This window comes from Meriones unguiculatus, chromosome 20 (assembly GCF_030254825.1).
Source record: "Meriones unguiculatus strain TT.TT164.6M chromosome 20, Bangor_MerUng_6.1, whole genome shotgun sequence".
In the NCBI taxonomy this organism is placed as follows: domain Eukaryota; kingdom Metazoa; phylum Chordata; class Mammalia; order Rodentia; family Muridae; genus Meriones; species Meriones unguiculatus.
The window spans coordinates 33628703-33643831 of record NC_083367.1 but is presented as its reverse complement, the minus strand read 5'-3'; positions in this window follow the sequence as shown (position 1 = coordinate 33643831).

Here is a 15129-nt window from a genome sequence, read left to right as displayed (position 1 = left end):
AAAGGAAGGAAAGAAGGAAGGAAGGAAGGAAGGAAGGAAGGAAGGAAGGAAAGAAAGAAACCATTAGTAAGATACTCAATTTCCCAAAAATCTTAGGGTCTTTACTAGTACTGTATAATATGAACATTAACTGTATAGACTTGTGAGGGTTAAATAAAAATATGACACATCTTCTTAGCAATGCTAGCACCACATACAGGAGTCCATAGATAATCAATACAAGCTATTTTCCTTAATTTCTTCCCTATCAAAACTACTAATTTCTGTGATTTGCCGACCTAGGGGAGACACAACCTCCACCCAAAGGGTTGTGTCAGTTTCTCAGGTGATAGCTCTATGTTCCTTTACTTTTTTTGTCTGTATCTATGGGGTGACTATTATCAGCTAACATCTAAATACCCAGATATCATTTAATATTCCTTGCTCATGTAGAGCTCTCCTACTCAGGCTCAGTTTCTGGTCTCAGACATGTCTTTTCTTCATGTGGTTATAATTCATGTGAGAGCATTGCTCACATATATCCAATGATAGAGTGATATGTTAATTATAGAAAGCATGGGTTCTATGAACAAGTTTGTTCTGTACAATCGCTGGCAAGACATTTTGGTGAATCTGCAGTTATGTGGTGCCAGGAGAGAGGTGACAGGGGGAGAGGGGTTTCATGAGATTATAAATAATTTTTTCAAGAAAGAAGTCAACACACACAAAATGATTCATATGGCTGTCTAGTAAGCACTTAAGTGTGCCTTATCAAAGAGGAAATGATGTATTACTCAAAAACTAAACATCTGCAAAATATGAAATATTTTAGAAGCATAGTAAGGTGGAAATATCATGACCCTTATCTCTTTCTAGCCTCAAGAAAGAAAAACATTGTATTTATTCCCCTGTCTCATGTGAGAAATGAAGACAGCAATTATTAAGGTACAGCCAACAATCTACACTGTGATAGCTTTAGTTTGCTGCCTTCAGATTGCAAATTGTTCTTAAAATTAAGTTTCTCAATGCATTCTCTCTCCACTGGTGTCTGTGTTGCCTTACCGTTAGTTAACATGAACTTATCACATTTAATTTGGAAAAAAAAATGAAAGCTTTCATGCTTCAATTAATATGTTCTTGATCAGAGATAAAGCTGAGGACTTTTCTGTGTTTATTGAACATTGGGATATACTCTTCTAGATAAATTTCCTTTTCAAGTCTTTAAAAAATTATAGTTGGATCAATAACCTATTTTTATTGATTTGTGGATGACCTATTATAATTTTTTAATATGAATCTTTTAGAATTCATTTAGAATGTAGTGAGAAACTGTCATTCCTTGGCCTGGGCTTATTTTTTTTTTTTCACTTTTAAAATACTATTCTTCAATGACTACTGTGAAACAATTTTAAAGTTATTTTTAAGTATCATAGTTAGCAAAATTGTCCTTTGAGTTATATGACTTTCTTTACTGTTCAAAACTTCTTTCCTGTGGGGAATGTCAAGATAAGCCTTTTGGAAGCCCATCGGGAATGGCAAGGGAAGTGTCAGTGCATCCTAAGGCTTCTCAGAAGGTCCTGAGCCACCGCAGACAGTGCTGATCCACTAGGGACTCCTGTTTTATTTTTGGTTGTGAGCCTAGCCTTTAACAGCTGAGCCATCTCTCCAGCCCAAGTTCCATTTTATATGGAAATTCTAAATTATACTGAATAAGCCCATTATTCTCAATTTTTAAAAAGTCAAAAACATTTTAAAAAAAGTAAAAGAACATCTTGGATTTGAAAAATCAATTGTCCTGATTTTAATAAATCTGAGGATAGTTTCTTCTGCGATGACTCAGTGGTTACAAGCACCTCTTGCTCCTGCAGGGGATCTGGGTTTGATGCCCAGTACCTGCATAGTAGTTTGCAGCCACCTATAAGTCCAGATCCAGGGGATCTAGCGTCCTTGTCTGACCTCCACAGGCATCAAGCACACATGTGGTGCACATATGTACATGCAGGTAAAATGAATAAATCTTTTTTTTAAATGAATAAATCTTTTTTAAAAGAATCTAAGAATAGTTTTGGGTTTTATAATGTAAGGAGAGAAAGGACATATGACTATTTTATGGCATTCTTCCTAGAGTAATTCAATTCCAAATTTGAAAATTTAAAATTTAAGCAAATATTTGGACAGCTAATCAAATTCCCTGTAAGAATAATCCAGAGGTTAGACTGTAATAACCCATAGGGGTCAGTATTAACTTAGAATTGGAAGATACCACATTGTGATATACTTTTTTGACTTAGTTTATATAATTAAAAAAAACCTCAAAAACAATAATATATTCTCAAGGGCACAAAAATTCTTTTTCAACCTTCATTTTATCTTAATGTTAAAAAAGCAAATGAACAATATTCCTTTCACACGGGTTTTCTTTTTCTGAAAACTAAGGCATTGTGTTCTGACAGCTAGATATTTTTTGCACCAGTGAAGTAAATGTTACAAGAGTTAATTGACTTCAGGAAAGCCTATGAATCCAGGAAAAGAGTGCATACTCAGGAAATAATGACACAGGCAGCGATGCAAACATGTTTCTAATGCTGAATATGCTATTTTTGAAGAATTAAAAAGAGAGAGGGAGTGTGTGTGGCTACTTAAAAAATACTAAGGAAATTTTCAAAGGAATCTACATCATATTGGCAGTTAGGTGATGAATTTATGATTTCCTGCCAGTAAGATGGCTCAGCAGGGAAAGGCTCGTACCACGATGGCCTCCTTAACTACAAGATGGAAGGAGAGAATCAACTACGGCACGTTGTCTTCTGACTCCATGTGCTAATGGTACATGTAGCCAGACGTGTGCAGACATGCATCCGAGAAAACGAATAAATGTAATTAAACATTTTAAAAGATTTATGGACACTGCCTAGAGCTCTACAAAATATAAGAGGAATCATGCTGAAATTTTTTATGTTGAAATAAAACATGGATTAAACAAAAAAAATGTTATATTACAGAAAAAAAACTATTCTTGCTATTCATCAAGCTTCTGAATTCCTATGAAATATGGTAGAAGAATGTCTAAGTTACCACTTTCCATTCGTAACTTGACATTTCTAATATTCATATGAAAAGGTACAAAAGGAACAGGTGGAATTATTTTTGATAGCCCACTAAATAAACATAGTGATGATTCTCATGCCCTTTTCCATACCTCATTCTGTTGCCTGAGAGTTCTACGTCATACAGCACTTCCACAAATTCATGCAAAAAGCCCTTTGGTGTGACCAGTACTCAAAGGCTGTTCACTCTTTTCCTCATTTATTTTTCCTGTCAGCTCTTCACGCAGAAACAGATTGATTAAACTTATTAGTCAGGGAAGTTTTGAGCACACAGTGAAATCTGCAATGTCTTCGCTTAGGTGCTCGTCCACTCAAGGTTGACTATGTACTCTTCAACAGATCCAGTGTTCTGAGTTCCATGTCTTTTAACGTTAAAATGGACTCATAATACCTTATTTAGATATATATGTAAAAATAATTGAAAGCACGCACAAGGATTCCTGTCTGACCCAAAGTAAACGTTTTCCCAATGGTAGCTTCTACTTTATCTACATACCAGGGGTTTCACTTTCTTTGATTCCTTATTCTCAAATCCCGTCTAGTTTTCTTCATCTTTCAAACTGTATATCCAGCAGTCATTCAAATACTTCCATGTCGTTTTATTTTCTAGGATAAACTGGTTGTAGAATGGGATAGGAATTTCAGATGATGCTAAGTGATATGGCTATAAGACCATCCAATTTCTACTTTACGTTAATTTAAGAAAGTACAACTCCTATGTATTGTTTGGTAAAAGAATCAACCTCCTCCCTCTCCATACCTCTCTCTTCTTTGCTATGTGCCTTTCTCTCTTCCTCTCTCCGTTCTCTGTCCCTTCCTTCCTTCTTTACTTCCTTCCTTCCCTCCTTTTAGCCTTCTTCATCTCATATCTTATCTTAACCTTTTCTTATTAAAGACCCCATAATCAAGAAGACAGAAATATGTACAGCTGAACTTATGCCAGTGGAAAAAAATAGCTGCATAATGACTAACTACAACATTATAATTTGAGAGACAGACCACGAACAACTTTCTTCCTCAGTGAGGAAAGCCTTGACCTCCTTTTCCTCATATTCTTCTGTGGGCTCAGTGTCACAGTTGTGTTACTTGTTAGTGCGTAAGCCACTAACTAGACACGGTAGACCCTGATTGCTTTTTTTCTATGTGCTCTCACACAGCACAACTCACACCAGGACCATATTCCAGGTCTCTTATAGACCTACCTCTCTAATCTCGAAGTTACTCCTTCCTCACAAAATTTCACGAATGCATTGTCTTCTCAATGATAAAAAATATAACAAAATACTATTTTATATAAATTGTATGGATTAAACATGCTAAAATCAGAAAGTTGGAATTTATAGTCACAATAATTAAGAAGAGTCATAAGAATATATTATATTATTATAAAACAGGAAATTGCCTTTTTCTAGGAAATAAAGTCTTTTTTGTGGTTTTCTTTTTTAATATTTATTTATTTTATTATGTATACAGTGTTTTGCCTGCATGTACAGCTGAACGCCAGAAGAGGGCACCAGATCTCATTACAGGTGATTGTGAGCCACCACGTGGTTAGGTTGCTGGGAATTGAACTTAGGACAGTGCTCTTAACCTCTCCAGCCCCAGAAATAAAGTCTTTAGATTGCATTTTTGCCCTAATTTATTTATTTACTTTTTATAGTAAAGATTGCTTAAGCTTGAGGAAAAATTGTTAACTGAGGTGACACTACACATCCCAATTACGTAATGATAATTTCTAATTTTGAGAACTTACTTTCCACAAACAATACAAGCAAAGGTCCCCTTTGGGCCTAGTACAGCATTTCAGTAGTAGTCACTAAACATACTCAACTACTGGAATAAGTCTCCTAAAGAGGTTGAAATGCTATGACATCTACTAACCCTGTTCTTAAAAGACGATTACTTCCAAAAACATTTTTATTCAATATGAGGGGAAAATATATAAGTGAAATGTCCACTACTAGAGTTGGTGACATATATAGTTACTTTTAAAATGTTGCCTTAGTTAAGTGTCAGTGGTATGTGTCCTGTGTTTTCTTTGAGGGCCCACACTGACCAGGACCTTTCTTGCGCTATTATAAGGGGCAGCCTCACAGGCCATCAGCAAAGTTGATGCCTTTTGAGATTAGTAGCCAGCAGTGCCTAATGGTTACCACCATTGCAAAGTGGTTGATAGTTCACAAATTGGATAGGAAAAAGAATGAATTAAACCTCTTTAAGTTAAACATTACATTTCTCCTGATCTTTAGTGCTGTTGGGTAATCATAAGAGAAGATTACTCAGACATGGGTTAAGTCAATAGAAAATATTAGTTGAGCAGACATTACATTGGGTGTTCGGGATCCCACCATGGCTCTGAGTTATTTTCAGTATGAGTTTTTAAGAATAAAATCTGTATTTTGGGTTGACACATTTTAGTTAACAAGAAGAGGTAGCAAGAATCAGAACTATAGAGGCTAAAAAGCAAAGTTAGTAAGTTCCAAGACTTAGCAGGATATATGGACTTGGATGGATTAGGCCTTTGTTTTAGTTTTGACAGGTGGTGTTGTCTGTGTGCTGGGTTTTACAGACTGAATAGCATTTCCATCAAGAGTCATTTATTCTAAGGTCTAGGGCCCTACTAAGTCTGAGCCCTGTTACATTTAAATATAATGCCCTATTGGGCAATGATTGCTTCAGAGATCATGTTACTGTCCCATCCGCTATGCCTGGAATTCTGCCTGACTTGCAGAGTGTGAAAGAATGGTGAAGGAACAGACTCACAGGCACATGTAGAGAAAACCTGTGTCAGGTGGGCCATGTGTATTTTGATGGAGTGACAATACTTCTCTGACATCCAGAACCCTGACTGTGTTTACGGTGTACAGTACGAAAGGGAGGTGTCTGTACCTGAGCAATCTCAGACTGTAAACCGCTTAGAATGAGGAAGTTACGTTTTGCACACAGTCGTCAGTTATGCATAAACACCTGTACTTATTTACATGGTCAACATTTTCACTCTCTTACTAGAGGAAGGTTTTGCCATCTCTCTAAGCTGGAGAGAAGACTTTGCCATTTTCCCATGGGTCTGAGGAACTGTAACATTGCTGTGCCCATGTGTGCTGCTAGTTTTATGTCAACTTGATTAGGAGAGAACCTCAGTTGTGAAAACACCTACTTAAGATCTGGTTGCAGGCAGGCCTTTAGGGCATTTTCTTAATTCATGATTGATGTGGGAGTGCCCAGCCCATTATGAGTGGTGCATCCCTGGGCTGGTGGTCATGGGTGCTATAAGAAAGCAGGCAGAGCAAGCCATGGGGAGCAAGCCAGTAAGCAGCACTCCTACATGGCCTCTGCATTAGCTCCTGCCTCCAAGTTCCAGCCCTGCTTGAGTTCCTGTCCCGATTTCCTGTTATGCTGGACTATGTAAGCTGGATAAACACTTTCCTCCCCAAGTTGCTTTTCATCACGGTGTTTTGCCAAAGTAACAGAAACTGCAACTAAGACACCATGTCAAATAATACTCATTTTCTTGGGTATTCATCTCTTCTTTATACATTCACTCAGGGCTTCTTTAGCTCCCCAGAATGGTATATATATATTTTTCCCATTTTTCCGTATAAGTTTTTGTTTGTTTGGCTGGTTTTTGGCCAGTCCTGATTGGTTCTATCCTAGGTCTCTGGGCTATCCAGCTTCTGGTTTCTGTCCAGGCAGGCAGTGTCAAGCACAGGCTCTCTCTTATGGCTTGTACCTCAAGCTGGACCAGTCATTGGTTGGCCAAGACCCACCAAGTTCTGCTCCACTGTGACTTCAGCGCATCTGGCAGGTAGGACTAATTGTAGGTCAAAGGTTTTGTGGCTGGGTTAATGCCCCAGATCCCCCCACCCTACCCCCTGTCCCTGGAAGTCTTGCCTGGCTACAGAAAATGGCGGGTCCAGGCTCTGTGTCCCCTGTTACTAGGAGTCTTCACTAGGGTCACCCTCATAGATTCCAGGGAGTTCCCCCTCATAGATTCCAGGGAGTTCCCCTTGCGCTAACTAGGTTGCCACATTGTCCCAAAAATGCCCCCAAAATTCCAGTCACCTCTCCCAGTACTCTCTCCCTCCATGCCTTCCCCCACCGTTTTCATCCTGTTCTCATCTCAAACCACCCGAAGTCCACACACATAATATATTCTATCTGGTTTTTGATTTGTCCTCAGGACATGTGAAAAAAAAAAATGTTCATTCACCTCTAAGAAAGAAACAACTCAACTCGCCTAAGTCCACCTCATGAACCAGTGAGTATTGCTGAGTTACCCGAGGAAGCATGGCTAGCTCAAGGGTAGCCACATCACCAAGAAGTCCACTCCTACATGATTATGACTCCCAACAGCTGCATCAGTGGAGTCCTCTGAATATCTTGCTGATGACCAGGCCAAAGCATTAACCAACAATTGTTTATGGCTTATATAACCTTGAGGAATTGCTTATGGGCTTTGGAAGTTTCCCCAACTACCTGAGACCAATGGGCTTCCCTCCTTCCTCAACTTGAGCAAATTCCTACACAAGACTGGATAAAATACTGTAATTTAATGTGTCATGTAGCTCATTGGCTTGTATCTCCAGTTTTCTCTCCTCGTTTCTTCATTTTTCAACCATTCATCCCATAAATATTGATGCTGCTAATTGAACCAAAGACTTAGCACATGCCTCTGAGCTACGTGCTCAGCTCTAAAGTTCTTAATGTGAACACAAACTTCCTCTATCTTTATAATTCTACTTTAATAATGAAAATGTTTACACAATGTATTTTTCTCTGAATAGCTTTTTCTATTTTCTGTTGATGCAATCAGAAAGATTCTTCTCTATTTTATTGTTTTTTAATAAAATTGTGATCATCACTACTCAATTTTTTTGATGAATCAAAACATATTATCTTACTGTATTAGCTAGGGTTTCTATTGCTGCAACGAAATACCATAAGCAAAAGCTAGTTGGCAAGGGGAAGGTTTGTTTTTTTGTTTTCTTGTTTTTAGCTTACACTTCCATATTACTGTTTATTACTAAAGAACATCAGGACAGGAACTCAAACAGGGCAGGAACCTGGGAGCAGGAGCTGATGCAGAGGCCGTGGAGTGGTGCTGCTTACTAGTTTGCTTCCCATGACTTTCTCAGCCTGCTTTCTTATAGAATTCAGGACCACCAGCCCAGGGACGAAACCACCAACTGTAGGATGGGCCTTCCCTCATCAGTCACTAATTTTAAAAATGCTTTTAAAAGATGTCTCATCAGCAGATTGGTAGAAGACCCCCTCCCTGCTGAAGCCCCGCCTTCCTTCTTGCCCCGGCTAATCATACAGATCTTGACATGTTACTTTTCTTCTCTACACTCATCACTGTGTCCCAGTCCCCAACTCTAGCAGGTGTTCCTCTCTAGCCAGGGAAATAAGTAGCTTAACTGTGAATCTTACCAGTTCCCTCTTCTTCATATCCAGTGGCTATATGGAAGCTTACACATTTATATATGTAAAACACATATATAATATATAATATAAATTTATATTATATATGTATATATATTTATATTTAATTATATATATGAAGGCAATCTGAATGGAATCACCAAATAGCATGGAGGCAGACCTTTAACTGATCATCTCTTGTCACCCAGCAAAGCTTTAAGTACTTGAATTGGGTTGTATCTAATTAAGTTTTTTGGCTGAAGGAGTCCCATGGGAATCCCCAAACAACCCAATCTGTTGCCAAGACTACAGTTTGCTCTCCGCAAACTGTCATCAAGTTCCCGTTTCTAAAGACAACACCTAAAAAAATGCAATGAATATGGGGAAGTCGGGTTGGTGCCTACATATAGCCTTCAGACTACATTCTACTTTGATACATAGAAAAAAAGTCCCTGACGTTGCTAGTGCTACTGACCAGGTGTAAGTTTATGTTAGCAAAGCATTCTCTTGATGGGCTGTGCTCTTAGTATCACACCCCCTTTAAACATTTATTTTGTTATTGTTTTTTAAATTTTATACATGTATCTGTCCCATACCCACCCTGTCTGGTACTCTTGCAGGCTACCAAAAGAAAAATAAATGTAAGCATCAATCCTGGTATAAACCCTCTGATCTACAATGGTGTCCTGAAGATACGCTAGTGTAATGGTGGTGAAAAGCTTGTGAAGGGAGTAACAAACCAATATCTGATTTGACTTATGGCCCACTCCACAAGATGGAACCCAAACTGGACACTAGAACCTGAGGCTAGATGGCCCAGGGACCTAGGGTAAATCCAAATACTACTGTACTTTGTTTGTTTTTTTTTCAAGTATCAATAAAATGACTTCTAATGACATTTTGCTATGCTCATAGATCAGTCATCATCAAAGAAATTTCCTCCTGTAGCAGATGGAAGCAAAAATAATGTAAAACCACAGCCAGACATTCCACACAAAGTGAGAGACCTTGGTAGACTCAGCCCTAAGTGGGAAGTCTTCATCAAACCTCCCTCTTGAAGGGCATCCCCCAGAAGAGGAGGCAGAAAGAGTATAAAATTCGTAGAGGATGGAGGACACCAACAAAACAAAACATAGCAAACGGTCAGACAGACAGACAAAAACCTCAGTGACCTCTAACAAGATCATCGCACGTATGAACTCACACAGACTGAGGCAGCATGCCCAAGATGGGGTCCTAGAGCTGAAAGAAAAAGTGGGCACATGCCCCCGCCCATAACCCAGAAGTTATTTCTAAACAATAAGCACTTGCGAATGAAAATTTCGTGGTTTTTGTTTGTTTGTTTGTTTGTTTTTGTTTTTGTTTTGTTCTTTTTGTTGTTGTTTTTTCATCGGGGAAACAAGCTAAAAGTAGGCCATGCCCATCAGTAGATGGCCAACAGAAAATGAACTCAAAGGCATCTTTGGTGGTTATTTGTCTTATAATAATGTCATCTCAAGACTTTTCCTTTTTAATTTAATTTTTTTATCTTATTCCTATTTATTTTTTATTTTACTTATATTTTTCTTCTCTCTTTTTACCCAGTGGTCTTTTGTGTATGTATTTTGGCTTCTTTGGAGTTTTTTTGTTTTGTTTTGTTTTGTTTTGTTTATTTATGGAGTTCCTGAGTGTTCAAATAAGTAAGTCTCTGTTTCTCTTGAGCTCATTTCCTTTGGTTTGTTTGTTGAGTCCAATTCCAATGTGTGAGTTTTTGCTATATTATATTACATTATATTGTGTTATAATAATCCCTTAAAAGCCTGCTTGTTTTCTGATGAGAACGGGGTGGGAGGAGGAGGGAGGAGTAGAGAAAGAGTAAAAGAAAATCAGAATGTATTTTTATGCGGGGGAAAAAAAAATCTATTTTCCACAAAAGAAAAAAGAAAGAAAGACAATTCTTTGTTTATCTGGCATTTTTGTGAGGCAGCCCAGTTGGATTGCCAGCACCACTGTGAAAGCTGTCATATTGCTGCCAGTGCTGTAGTGCAGAGATCGGGGAATTCCTGGTGCTAAGTGTTCAGCAGCATAGTTAAATCAAGGAGCCACAAGCTCAATAAAAAAAAAAATTAAAAAAATAGGATGGAGAGTAATTAAGGAATACATCCAGTGTCAACCTGTGGCCTCCCTGTACAAGTGCGCACACACACACACACACACACACACACACACACACACAGGCAAAAGTGATAGCTGAATGAATGAAAAAATATGCTTAACATTAAAACCCTCAAAAATCTTGTTCTGACGACTCTAAATTTGCCAACAATTTATTCCTAAATACTTGTAAAAAAAAGTTTGATAAATAATTTTATAGATATGGCTACAAAATACCAGTTCCGCTCAGAAACTACAGATTGGTGTGATTAGGATCATGAGTAAGATCTTTATATTTCTCAGAGATTTTCATAGGAAATTTGTTTTCTTTCAAGTAGAAAACGTGCTGTTTGCTGCTTCCGGAAGCCCACGCACCACTTTTGAGCTGTCGGCACACAGAGCTATTTCAGTCTTTCGCCCTCTCATCAGTAACAATGAATCCAATTGCATCTTATCTCACTGTGCAGTCGGAGAGAAACAGTCCATTATCCCTCCTGCAGGACACAGCCAGAAAAGCTGGCTTCTTGGAAAGAAACAAAGAAGCAAGACTTGCTTTCATATTAATAGAATCAGGTTGTCAAGGGCAAGGGCAAAGCTATAGTGATCCACATTTATCCTTTGGGAGACATAGCTCAATATAAACTAAAATATACCTTGTCATTGTGTGCATAAATGAAAATGCTGTAGATATCATAATTAGCCAATCTATAAACCTCTTGGAAATAAAGGCACATAAAAAAAAGCCTCATATATAATTTTTGCTCTGTTGGTGGAAGAATAAAGTACTAAGAAAATTTCATATCAGGAAGAGTAAGCATAAAGGCCAATTTCATTGTTTAACCACATAAAACATACAATAAAAACTACATACAATACTATGTAGTTAGGTACAGTCATCAACAAAACTAATAAAATATGTTGTATAATTATAGTTTGTGAAAATTTCTAAAATACATATTGGTGATTTTTAAAAATATTTATTTGTTTGTTTGTTTGTTTTTAAGGTTATACTGTTAGGGTCCAAATCTCGCTGAAGAAAAGACCCCAGACTCATGTAGCATGCAAACAGAAGAGAGCATTTATTTTCTGCGGAACTGCATGATGGGGTCTCCAGCTTGACAAAATGGCAAGGAGCCCAAAACGACTTGCAGGCCTATGTATAGACTCTCAGTCAGTGGAATCCCAGGGATGAGTAGGAGACCTTTAGAGGTACGAGGCCAATCCTGACTGGCTATGGGCTTAGGGACTTTCCCAAGTAGCTATGATGTAACTATGTCTGGCCCGGCCAGAGGTTGGGGCTGATGCTAACTGGCTGCCCTTTCCCTGTGGTTTCTCTTTTTAAAAACCAAAACCCAAACTGAAACTCAAGCCTAGTGAGGTAGAGTTAAGACTAAGGCGTGTCATGTAGTTGGACTAGTCTGATGGTGGTCGGCTGGAATTAAGCCCTCTGAATACTACAATCATATCACTTTTCCCCTTCCCTTTGCTCCCTTCAACCCCTTCCATGTACCTTTACATATTCTCTTTAAAATTCATGGCCTACTTTTCTTTAATTGGTGTGTGTGCATGCCACGAGTTCGTGCTCCTAAACCTATAAATACGACTTAATCAGACAATATAACGATCCTTGTATGCATATCTTTTCAGGGCTGTCCATTCACTATTGAATAAACAACTGGGAGTTGGGAGGCCTCTGCCCTGAGGAAGACTGTTTCTTATTTTTAATTTTTAATTTTCTTTTTAATTTTCACTTGTGTGGGGGAAAACAAAAGGTAAATATGTTTTATATTCCATTTTAATAAGTACATGCATCATCTAAATAAAGCTTGCCAATATGTGTATATACTTTTTTATATGTGTCGATTTTAATGATAATGTCCCTCATAGCCTTGGGTATTTGAACCCTTAGTCTCCAGTTGGTGACCCTATTTGAGGAGGTTTAAGAGGTGTGGCCTTGCTGGAGGAAGGATCACTTGGGGCAGCTTTGAGACTTCATAACCTTAGTTCACTTCCAGTTTGTTCTCTACTTTGCGTCTGTAGTTGCTGTGGAATGCCTCTGCAGTTTCTTTCTCACCATAATGAACTCCCTCTCTGGAGCCATAAGCCAAAATAAACTCTCTTTGTAAATTGCTTTTGCTCTTAATGTTTTATCATAGCAGCAGCAAGAACAACAAAACTGCTACCACATTAAACTTTCCTCCAAGGCCAATACTGATTTTGAGTATGTTCATACAGGTGTACATATGTGTTTGTGCATGTGCATAAAAGCTAGAAGTCAACCTTGAGAGTTACTCTTCTGTGGTCCCTTCACCTTTGCCTTACTGAGAAAGGGGCTCTCACTGCCCTGTTAATTGACTAGTATATTATGTTGGCTGGTCACTCAACCCCAGAGATCTGTTTGCTTCCAGTACTGTCCAGTACTGGTTTTCCAGGTAGTACCACCACAATTGGATTTTTTAAACATAGGTTCTGGGGATTAAATTTAGGTCTTCATGCTGTTTGCCAAGTCTTTTTTCTTTTTAAACCAACATGGCCATCTCCATAGTCCTACAGATTAAATTCTTAACAAAGAAACCAATAATACTTTTATCATAACATAAAATTGCTATATATGGTACACTCCACAAACTCTTTTACTTTTAAAGACTACCAATACTGTCATCCTGTAAGTAGCTTTAGGGGGAGGGAATGTGAAGTTGTTTAAATTGCATACAAGAGCTGACAGACCTCAGTGGTTTAGCTAGAATAGCTACCCAGCAAGTCCCAGGAATGCTCTTGTCTCTGCTTTTTCAGCACTGGGATTGACGGTACCAGACACTGTGCTGGCTTTTTTTTTTTTTTAATTCACTTTACAGCCTCCTCTCTCATCTCTCCCCAGTCCCACTCCCCCTCCCTCTTTCCTCCTATCCCTGTCTCCTAGTCCTCAAAAAGGGGGCACCCTCCTTCCTTACCAATTGACTCCAGACTATCAAGATTCTTCAGGACTGCTTTGATCCTTTTCATCTGTGGCCTGGCAAGTCCGCCTTGCCAGGATGAAGTGATCAAAGAGTAGGCAACAAAGTCCATGTCAGAGACAGCCCTTGGTCCCCTTACTAAGTGACCCACATGGAGACTGAGTTGCCTATCAGCTATGGCTACATCTTAGCAAGGGGCCTAAGTCCACTCAATGCATGGTCCTTGGTTGGTGCATCAGTCTTCACAGGCTCCCCTGGGCCCAGATTTGTTGGGTCTGTTGGTCTTTTTGTAGAGCTCCTTTCTCCTCCTGGTCATTCAATCCCCACTCTTCTCTAAGACTCCCTGTGCTCTGCCCAAAGTTTGGCTGTGAGTCTCACATCTGCTTCCATCCCCTGCTTGGTGGAGTCTTTCAGAGAACATCTATGAAGGCTCCCGAAGTGTTCCCTCTCTTTAATCGCTTCCAGTATCTATTCCATTTGCTCTTCTGAGTGAGAATTAAACATCCTCTCTAGGGTGCTCCTTGTTAGTTGCAGTATGATTATCCTGTGCTTTATGGCTAATAACTGCTCATAAGTGAGTATATGCCATGCATGTCATTTGTGGCATGTGAAAGATCAACCCATGGGCTGTCCCTGTGCTAGCCTGCTTTGGGTTATTAGTTACAGCCTGTTGCAGGTCTGAGAGTTGCAATGTAAAGTACTGGGACATTCTGAAAATATTTCTACCTTTACATAATGTAACACAAGAAAAAAAAATGCGGTGTGTTACTCACTCTGAAAATATCTTGGCCGTGCGTGGTGTTGGTGGCAAAATCAGAGGCCATATTAATTGGAAAGGCCTTCGCAGTAACTCTGCAGTTGTAAACAATTGCTCAAATCAAGCTCAAGGCCTCGCACATTGGGCTGTACCCCTTCGCCCTCCATCCCAGTGGCCTCTTTCAGAAACCAACATGGATATTTTGGATTAATGCTTTCATCATCTAATAGACTCCCCATATACGACTGTATCCAAAGTGAATTACCTAAATACGGTTTTTTTTTTTTGAACAGCTGCTTCTTTAAAGCATACACAGCTCGAAGGCCAACAGCCAAGCCATGCTATGACTGGTGAAGGAGAAGGAAAGAGCTTCCTGTGGAGCACAGCATCTTGTCAGCATATTCTCATTAACCAGTGGCAGTGACTGGAAACAAGAAATCCAGCAGCAGTTCAGGAAATTACTAAGTCAGATAAAGCAATGCCACATCCAGAGCCTGGCTCCTTGTATCAGCACCAGGCTTTAACAGGCTGAGCTAACTGGACACCCCATCTCCTCATTAAAAAAAAAAAAAAAAAAAAAAAAAAAAGGACAGAAATTAATCCATGTAAACAGCAAAAAAATAAACATAAAATCTGCTAAAAACAAACAACTAACCTAACCCAGATAGCCTTTTCTGGCTTTCCACTACTGGTAAAATTGTGCAGAAACCAAATATTCTGCTGCAATGTGAGTCCCAAAGATGTGCGCTGGAATACTCACTTGGTAGACCAGTACAGA